Source organism: Monodelphis domestica, chromosome 2 (genome assembly GCF_027887165.1).
Source record: "Monodelphis domestica isolate mMonDom1 chromosome 2, mMonDom1.pri, whole genome shotgun sequence".
In the NCBI taxonomy this organism is placed as follows: Eukaryota; Metazoa; Chordata; class Mammalia; order Didelphimorphia; family Didelphidae; genus Monodelphis; species Monodelphis domestica.
Window position 1 is genome coordinate 282,553,052 of NC_077228.1, and position 10,466 is coordinate 282,563,517.

Below are 10,466 nucleotides of genomic sequence, written 5' to 3' on the forward strand. Positions count from 1 at the left end.
CTTTTTAAAAAATGTTTCTGATGACTTTGGATACATCATACAGCTAACTCAACAATCTCTGACCATTCCTTCATTTGTCTGCCCAAGACAACTTGTAAATTTCCTATTTACTATTCAATCTCCTATTCATTCCACTTTTTTTAAATGTACTACAGTCTTGACCTTGCCCACTCAGCATTTTCAAGGAGATCAGGGTGCTAAAGGTAGATGCCGGCTGATTTTGAGCAGAAGTCTCCCAGATTCTTTTCCTGGATTCACTGAGAGTTTTGTCCTGACCTGAGGACTGACAGGGCGTTTGATTTAATAGATAAGCATGCCTGAACTCACTCAGTAGATATAGGAGTCAAAGAGACTTTAAATAGATGAGTGGTTAAAGGACAAATAAATCTTTTGTTTTGAAATTAAACATTAATCAAATTAAATATTTCATTAAATTAAACAATTTTCCTTTTTAAATTAATTTCTTAAATCAGCCCTCTCTCTTTCCCCCAAATTGTGAATGAAAGAAAAACAAAATCCCTGCTGCAAACAAGTATGTATAATCAAACAACAAATCTCTGTATTGTCTGTGTTTAGAAGGAAATACATTACACACATACACACCTAAGCTTATGTATATAATAACCTAACCCTAATTCAAAGATTGATTCTTTCTGAGAGTATTCAGATCCCCTTTCTGTTAGAATCTACATGCTTATTATTATTAGCTCCAGAAATTTAGTCCTTTCATTTTTCTTCCGTATCACTGATTCATCCTTCCAACTCCAAATACAAGCCACGATTTCCTTCTTCCTCTTCTGATTGCTTTTCTACTCTCTCAGATTCTATATTGAAATGATTATTCTAATATTTTAGGAAATATTTCATCCTCTATAATAATCAGGAAAATGGGTAAGTATTCTAATACTAACATGTTCTCCTGTAGATGAAAATTCAATCCATGTTTATCACTAACACTTTTCTTGTCCCCCTGGAAGATATAACCAGCATATTCTTCTCAGTTCACTGTAGTTAGAAGCAAAATTCCTGTAGTCCTTCATACTTTCTTGAAGTGAGACTTTCCATAGTAGCTTTTATAGCCTGAAATAATGAACCAGTGTGTAGACTGCTTGTGGCCATGTTCACTTACCTCTCTGACTTGTTTTTTGAGAAACTCCTGCTGGTTCTTAGTGATTACCATTTCCCTTTCCAAATACCCAGTAATAGGCTCTATAATAATCATTTATAGAATTTTCCCTGTTTCCTTTTGGGAAACTGGGCAATATATTTTCTTCTTCAAACCTACAGCACTTCACACATTCTCTATGAGTTCTCAAGAAACACAAGATCTGCAAATGTAGAGAATCTCCATTTCAAATGCATACAGGCTATTTTTGCCCAACCAAAGTTAGAACCTTCCAAGCTCAGCCATAGTTGGTCACATTGCACATTGACCCTGGATTAGGGATATAATTTAGATCCTCTTTGAGTAAGAAGGACAACTAACCATGAGTTCTCAAAGATCATTGATGCAATGACTCAACAATCAAACACGTCAGCACTTTAAGTATTGTAAGATATCAGATTCATTCAGTCCTTGTAAATCGAACTCATTGAGGTCATCTCATCTCATATGATTTCTCATCATATCCTGATTTGAGTTGGGAGTAAAACACAGGAATCATCATCACCTTTGTATTTGCTACATTTGATAGACATTTTCTAATATCTCTTTTTGGAGGGGAAAAGAAAACAAGACTAGCTCCAGGCAGAATTGTGAAACTAGAAAATTTTTTATTGGCAATCTCTATGTCGCCTTACTTTTCTTCACACATAAAACTCTTGGTTGCATGTTTTTACTAGCTGTCTCCCATGTTTTAATTCTCTGTCTCTTCATCTTCTCCTGGTTTCCCTGGCTTCTTTCAGATCCCAGTTTGAAGGTAGAAAGCTTTTCTCAATTCCCCTTTAATGTTAATGCCTCTCATCTAAAATTATTTCCAATTTACCCTGACTCTTTCTTGTTTGTACATAATTATTGACATTATTGTCCCCATTAGATGATGAACTTTCTTTTAGTACAGTGGCTGGCTTTTGTATTTCTTTGAACCCCTAATGCTTAGCATAGTCCCTGGCACAGAGTATGTGCTCAATAAATGCTTGATCCTCTGCCCATTTTTTCCTTTGGCAAGATCTATGACATGAACTAGCTGTGTTCTTGGACATCTTCTGGAATCTTATTTACTCTCAGTAAAATTGGGAAGAGAGAGGAAAGCATGTAGAGTATGGTTTCAGAGGTTCCGTGCAGCTAAGACATTTTATGAAGGTATAAAATAAGTAGTTCTAAGGATTAATTCTGTGTTTAATTTGCATAAATGTCATTAGAATCTCAAGAAAGTGAACTGAGGAGTGAATGAGGTGTCTGGAATTGTGCTTAGCACACTGCATTGGCACATAGTAGTTGCTTAATAAACTGGAAGAACCTAGAGAAATAGAATCTAGTCTTTTGAATAATATTGCATTTTCCCTGCAGGGTTGGAAGCATGGGCTCAAGGCCAGGATGAGATGTAGGATACCTTAACTAAATAGAGGGCAAGAGTCAGAGGATATGATAAGTGGAGGTGAGATTAGAGCAATTTTAGGAAGAGAAGGAAAAAATCTAAAGAGAAAAAGGTGTGCCGTTCTATTAGAATGGCACAAAAATCCATTCCAGGATGAGTTATTGTGGGAACATGGAAGAAGATATTAGAGGAAGACATCTTCATCTGAGAACCCTAAGGAGCACCCACAGTGGTAGGTGAAAGATGAAATAACTGAGGAAACAAAGGTTCAATCTTTAGAGCATATCGATTTATTTAGCAATGCATGACAGTTGCCCAACATATTGGGGCCAGTAATGTTCCTTAGCTTTGGCATTAGATCTTCTATATGGGAGGAGACAGACTTCTATACATTAAAAGCAATTAATCAAATTAATTAAAAGGAAACAATACAATATTAGGCTATCTGATTCTAATTGGATGAAAGATTAAGGACTTTCTAAGTAGGGAGGAAAGCAAGTGTCTGTAAACTATCAAAGGGACATGAAAACAATAAATGATTGTTCAGTGTGGGGCAAATTTTCAGATAAGACTTATGGATTGCTTGATATGTACTATTTATTTATTCATTTTTAAACCCTTACCTTCAATCTTAGAATCAATATTTTGTATTGGTTCTAAGGCAGAAAAGTTTTAAGGGCTAGGCAATAGGGGTTAAGTGACTTGCCCAGGGTCACACAGCTGGGAAGTGTTTGAGATCAGATTTGAACCTAGGACCTCCCAACTCTAGACATGGCTGTCAATCCACTGAGCAACCCAACACCCTAATATGTGCTATTTGTTGTGAGAAAAACTTCTGTCTTTGGATCTGAATGGGTTTCTGGTCAGCATCATCTAGGTCCTTAGTTAAGAATCTCTAAACAACAGGTAGGGGTGATCTAGCTTCCCAACTATGCAAGGCTAGATTTAAAAATACAGTAAGATTTTTTCCCAGTTCTCACAATTGAATAAAGTTTTCTCACAAGACAGAAGTTGGATTAAATCCATAATTGACTAGAAGGTGAACTAAGCTAAGTCCTGACTTGATTCACAAAATGGGGCCACTATGGTTCAATCAGCTCCCACAATTTGCTGTCCTAATTCCCTCAATTTTTTCACCACCATGGGAAAGCCGAGGAGGAGATGAAGAGAGGTAGATTCTAGAACTATAAATGGCAATGAAATGTTCATCAGAATATTTGGGATTTAGAGTGATTCTAAGTTATTTAATGTAGATTGTTATATTCTTTAAACAAAAAGTAAAACTTCTCATCTATAATATGTCTCTCCTCCAAATTAGTTCAGGGACACTTTAGTATGAGTTGCTTTCTGAAACATGTTGATTTATTGTTTACCAAAGGATATATTTCAGGGGATTTCTTAGAGTGGAGTTGTCCAGTTTGATGTCACATACTACTTTCTAGGTCTAGAACCTGGACTCCTTCCTATTTGAACTCACATCCTTCCATTCAACTTATTTCTCTCTGCTCTTCTTTCTGCCCTAAGGCTCCCAGATATTGGAAAAACACTGTCATCATCTCTGTTCCTTGTTCTCTCCTCTATACCACCATCTTCACCCTTCTCTCCTCCACATTAGGTAACTGTGCTTCACAAAGGGTCTTTATTTCCAGTTCTAGGGATTCAAGTTTTTCCCAAGAGATTGACTAATCCTTGCATGTGGGGGAGAGGGAATTGGGCCTGATAAGTAAGAATCCCTTTTATAGGGAGGGATAGATTGAATGAGGGATAGAATTTCAGAGCAACAGAGAGGGCCTTCTTGTGGTTTATACAGCATAAATTTGTGGTTGGGAAATCAGCCATTAATATATTAATATGGGGAAATCAGTCCATAACATATGAGTCTATTAACACTAATATATTGATTTTTCAACTATCTTCAGATTGTTTCCTGCTTTAGGGTCCTCAGAGAAACTATAAGACCTCAATGGCAGGGACTGAGTCCCTTCATGCTTTCTCATGTCCCTCAATCCCCAAGAAACATGAGGTTTTATACCAAGTAGGTTCTTCTGTGCCTATGCAATCCCTCACTACTGTTTCTTAAAGGGAAGTTTATTTTGAAAACTGATATCTAGTCCTTGCAATGTTGGTATATTCCACAGGCTCATTGGGAATATGATTCAAACCAGGGTATTGCCCCATCTGGGTATTGGCATAGATTGAATCCCCAAGGCTGAGCTGGGTGCTATGGATCACTGAGGCATATTGGATGACCTCATAATACTCTTCTTGCATTTCCATGGTGACATCCTAGGAGGCAGAGAGAGGGAGATCATCAACTAAAAGGTAAAGATCAGGGTAAGGGAAGTTGCCAGTGCCAATTTTGTTGTCTATATAGCAGGATGCAGGAAGAGAAGGAGGTGAGACACTATAATGGGAGAAGGGAACTCCATGCCTAGGAAATACACCTGGGAATGTCATAGATCTACATATAAAATATTGGAGTTAGAAGGGAACTAAGAAATTATCTAGTCATTTCCCTTACTTTACTGAAAAGAATACTGAGGCCAAAAGAAGAGAAATGACTTTCCTAAGATTACATATGGAGTTAATGGTAGAGCCAGAACTCAATCCAAGATGTCCCAGTTACATTCATTCAATAAGTATTTATTAAATGTCTACTATGTGCCCAGAAAGTTGCTTCCTTGGTCAGTCAACAAACATTTACTAAGTTCCTGGCATGTGCCAGGCTCTGCTCTAAGTGCAGTTGTTTTGGTAATTAACTGGATAAACTGGATTTGGGGCAATTATGTGACATAGTTTGTATGATGCATTAGAAATCATAATAGGAAGTTCAGATCAAGTCCAAACTAAGGAACCCACAATTAGTTCTGCAGCTGCCATATACAATGGAAGTAATTTATAAAGTTTTATCCTATAGCACACTAGATATACACAAGTTAAAATAAAGCATTTGGACCTCTACTGTGGTCCTAGACCTCTCAGGAACCTTTGACATTATCTGCCACCCCTTTCTTGAAGCTCTCCTTTCTTTACATTGCTATGACACTACCTTACCTTTCTTCTCTTTCCTGTCAAACTCCTACTCCTCATTCACCTTTGCAGGATCTTCATTCAGGTTACATTCATGAAGAGTGGGTGTCCCCAAGGTTCTATCCTGGGCCTTCTCTTCTTCTCTACTCATTCACTTGGTGATCTCATCAGCTTCCAAAGATTTAATTGACATCTCTATACTTATTTATCCAAACCATACTTCTCTTCTGGTCTCCAGACTGGAAGAATCTCCAACTGATTATTGGGTATCTTAAACTGGGTATCCATAGGCATCTCAAACTCAAAATGTCTAAAAGTGGATTTATTACCTTTCTCCCCAAACCCTTCCCTCTTTCAAATTTCTCTATTACTCTAGAGGACACTATCACCCTTCCAATAACAGAAGCTCACAACTTAGGTGTCATCCTCAATGTCCATCCCCTTCATCTTCCATACCCAACCTGTTATCAAGGCCTGCCAGTTTTACCTTCATAACATCTCTCTGATAGACCTCCCCTTATCCCGTTTGACATGAGCACCACCTATTGTAGATCCTTATCATCTAACTCCTGGGCTACTGCAATAGGTCTTCCTGCTCAAAGATTTTCCCCACTTCAGTTCCAGTTATCAAAATGATCTTACTAAAGCTCAGGTTTGAGGATGTCACACACACACACACACACACACACACACACACACACACACACACACACACACCCCTCCAAATTAAATAAACTCCAATGATTCCTTATCATCTCTAGGATAAAGTATGTTATCCTTTATTTGCCACTCAAAAGCTCTTTACAATTTGGGTCCATTCTTACTTTTCAGTCTTTTTTACTCCTTACTCCCTTCTCCCCTAAAGTTTTCTGTGATTCAGTTGCACTGACTTTCTTGCTGTTCCTTGCCCAAGACATTCTATCTCTTAATTTGGTGCATTTTCACAGGCTGTTGCTCATTTCTGGAATTTTCTCCCTCTTCATCTACACCTTCAGGTTTTGTAAAAATCTCATCTTCAAGAAGTCATTTCCAAAAGCACTTTATGCTAGTGCCTTTTCTCTGTTGACTATCCCTAGAGAGCCAGTCAATAGAAACTTAATAAGCATCTTCTCTGTTCAAGGCATCATGCTAGGCACTAAAGCCACAGAAGAGGGCAAAAGAGCATCCCTGCTTTCATGGGGTTCATAGTCTAATGAAGGAAACAAAATACAAACAACTTTGTGTAAGCAATCTACTGTTTAGTTGTTTTTCAGTTACGTCTGACTTTTCATGACCTCATTTGGGGTTTTTTTTAGCAAAAATACTGGAGTAGTTTGCCATTTTCTTCTCCAGTTCCATTTACAGATAAAGAAACTGAGGCAAATAGGGTGAAGTGACTTGCCCAGGGTCACATAACTAGAAAGTTTCTAAGGCCAAATTTGAACTCAGGAAGATGAGTCTTCTTGACTCTGATCCTGTACTCTAGCCACTGTAACACCTAGCTACCCTAAGCAAACTATAGAGAAGATAAATTGGAAATAGTCAGCAGAGGGAAAGAACTTTCTACATTTATCCTGTCTGGATTTAGAGGTAGAAGGAAATTCAAAGGTCATTAACTCCAACCCTTGCATTTACAGATGAAGAAATTGCCACCAAGGATAATCATGACTTATTTAGGACCTCTTGACATACCCAAGATCACACAGCCAATACATATCCATGGAGGTTCAACTAAATCTTTCTTATTCCAAATCTAGTTTTCTTATTTAATGATTTTCCGTGTGTCTGGAAAAGTCAAATTACCTCTGTAGACTTCTTTCCTTATTTCTAAAATGAGAGGGTTAAACCATAAGACCCCTAAACTCCTTCCTTTCTCTAAACAATATGATCTCTGATCTGCTTGGAGGTAGTGTTTTTTGTTTATTTTCTTTGATGGTCCATTGATTTCACTGGGGAACTCCAGAGGAAGAACCACTCTCTATCACAGTTCATCAGCCTCTGTTTTGTAACTTACTCTCTAAGGACATCAATAGTCTCGTGCTTCCAAGAGGCTAAGTGGTTTCTCCAAGGTCACCCACCCACAGTGTGCATCAGAAGCAGGGCTTGAAAGGAGGACTTCTTGATTCATTGGTTAGTTCTCTATCCACTATGCCATGTTGTTCTATGCCATGGATAGAATATCCTCCCACTCCAAGTCATAAGATTGTTGTCAGGGCAAATGAGATAATGTCTGTGAAGTTGCTTTGAAAGTAAAATGCAAGAAAAATATAATGGTCCTGTGGACACATGTAAAGGATGATTAATATTACTTACCCTGGTCTTTTGCTTCTGGTTCTCAAAGTCTTCATTTATGTCATCATCACCTACCAAAGCACATATCTTTAGAGGATCTACTCCTTCAGTGGGAACTGAAATCTGCTCCTCTTGCCCCCACCCCAATTGAGACCTGCTCACTGAAAATAGTTTGGTATAATACATGTTGTTCTTCACTATTCCCCCAATCAAAACTTACCTATTTTATGTTCTATTTCTACTTAGGGTCCTAAGGTAGGGAGGTGTGTGTGTGTGTGTGTGTGTGTGTGTGTGTGTGTGTGTGTGTGTGTGTGTGTGTGTGACAGACAGACAGACAGACAAGAACAACGAAAGAAGGAGAAAAGGAGAGAGCGAGAAAGAGGAGAGAGAGACCAAGACCAAAACCAAGACCAAGACAGAAATTGAGAAACTGAGACAGAAAGAGTGATAGTAAAACACACATAGAAACAGAAGACAGAGGTTAAGAAAGATAAAGACAGACAGAAAGAGACCGACAGAGAGGAGAGGCAGATAGAGGAAGAGAGAGGCAGAGATAGAGAGATTAAGTTTCTTCCCTTCTCAAAACTTTTCAGTGGCTCCCCATTGCCTCTTGAATGAGATATCTATTTCTACAGTTTAATTATCAACTATCTTTTCTATTGCTCATAGACTGTTCCAGTCAGGATATTTCACTGCTCTCCTTTTCTCATTCAGATTGTTTCTGTCTTCATGCCTGTGCTCATCATGCCTCCTGAGTCTAGAATCAGACATCTCATCCATTAAACCCATTATATTCTACTGAGATCCTTTTATTCCTTCCTGGCTTAGGCCAGGTGCCACCTTGCTCTATGAAATCTTTCTTGATCCCTTCACACTCAGATCAAAGTGATCTCTTTCTCTTCAAAGTTCCACTTTTGCTGGGCCTTGGCAGTGACATTCTCTCATTTTATCCTTATTTATAAACATGTCTTTCCTTCCACTGAAGGAAGAATTCTAATGTAAGCTCCTTGAGAATAAGCTTTGGGTTATATCTGTCTTATCTCTAGCATCTGACATCAGAGGTATTTAATAAATATTTATGTTGATAAATGTTTAAATTGACTTGTGAGGGACTGGCAGAGAAAAAAGAAAATTTTTTTTCATAGGAAACCTATATTTACTTGGAATTTCTAGCAATTAATCCATTCATTTGATATACATAGGCTCTGAGAATGAGGGCAAAAGGAAAAAGCAACAAGCACATATATGACAATTACTATGTACCAGGCTTTGTGCTAAGTGCTTTTCAAATATTATTATATTTTAAGCAATGTAATTTGTTTTATTTGTGTTGCTAAAAGTCTGACAGTATACACAGTTGCAGATAAACTCAGTTGGCTAAATGTTCTCTTCATTTTGGAAAGTTAGTGGCATGTAGCTGGTTTAAGTTTAAGCCACGAAAAACAGGGTTTCCATTTTGAATGATGCCCAGAGCTGAACTGATCCTTAAAAAAAAAGTAAAATACAGACATTTGTACTTCTTCTTTCTTCAAGACCATATAGATAACAAGAAGAATCCTCATGTTGCTATTTACAATTTAAAGGTACTTCAATTTAACAACATCCTTTCCGGATAGATACAGAACACTATAAGGGTAGGATTCTCACTTGGTCCTTTCAACAAACCTGTGAGATAGAGGCCCGAAATGAAACAAAGGGAAAAGAAGACAGCAAGTTGTCAGGGGGCAGAGAAGAGAAATCTCTACTCATTGTAACAAAAACTAGAATGAGTTGCATGTCACAGAAGAGAAAAAGAAAAGATGACCGGCAATGTCCAGAGGCCATGTGGATCTCTAGGGTCATCTTCCCTTCTCTCAGCCCCTGAGTCAGCAATGCTAGAGAAGTGTGAGAGAGAAAAACCTGGGGGGCCAAAGGAAGAAAGGTAGGTGGGAGCTCAACGGTTCTTGGGAAAAGAGTCGTGACCACACGTGTCGTCTTACCTGTTCCCGATTTGGAGGAGGTTTTCTTGGTATGCACAATACCTGCAATGAGGAGCCCAAGAAGGAGCAAAGAGGTCAGCACTGCTCCCCAAATGATGAATTTCTGGCGGTCTGTTGGACTAACGGGAAGGAAGATCAGTTAGGTGGGACGATAAGAAACAAAGCAAAAGCACGCTCCGGAAGGCCTGCTGTAACAAAAGAAGTGAGTGCTGTCTCCTACTACCCTGCTCCACCCGTCCCCACAGGAAACCTCAGGTTCCTCCTAACTACTCGGCACCCTGCTTCAGGGTCAGACGTCAGCTAAATCCAAGCAATGCCACATGTTCCAGATCTTTCTTAGAATTCTCCCCGATCAGATAATATTTATAAAGCATTTAGCAGGGTGCCTGATATCTTATAGGTAGGTGCTAAAAAATGCCTGTTCCCTCGAACCCTCCTTCCCTCATCAAAAGTTAACATTCTACTATTATGTCCTATTCCAATTCTAGAATCACAGCTTTGAAAACACAAAGGACTTTGTATGCCATTGAGTCCACCTCTTGCTTTACAGATGAGGAAACTGAAGTCTTGAGAGGAGAACTAACTTTCCCAGGGTCACACAGGTAACAGGGCTGGGATGCAAAGCCAGGTCTTCCACCTCTAAATCCTG

At 38.6% G+C, this 10,466-nt stretch overlaps 1 protein-coding gene across 1 annotated transcript in view; it reads right to left on the reverse strand.

The window, feature by feature from the left end:
* The window catches only part of LOC103096749 (trem-like transcript 4 protein), a 59,648-nt gene extending 49,476 nt beyond the window's left edge, over positions 1 to 10,172 (reverse strand). Inside the window, exon 1 of the mRNA XM_056818201.1 lies at positions 9,818 to 10,172. The gene's annotated coding sequence lies outside the window, so the exon portion shown is untranslated. The remainder of the gene's footprint in view (positions 1 to 9,817) is intronic.
* Between the last annotated feature and the right edge of the window lie 294 nt (positions 10,173 to 10,466).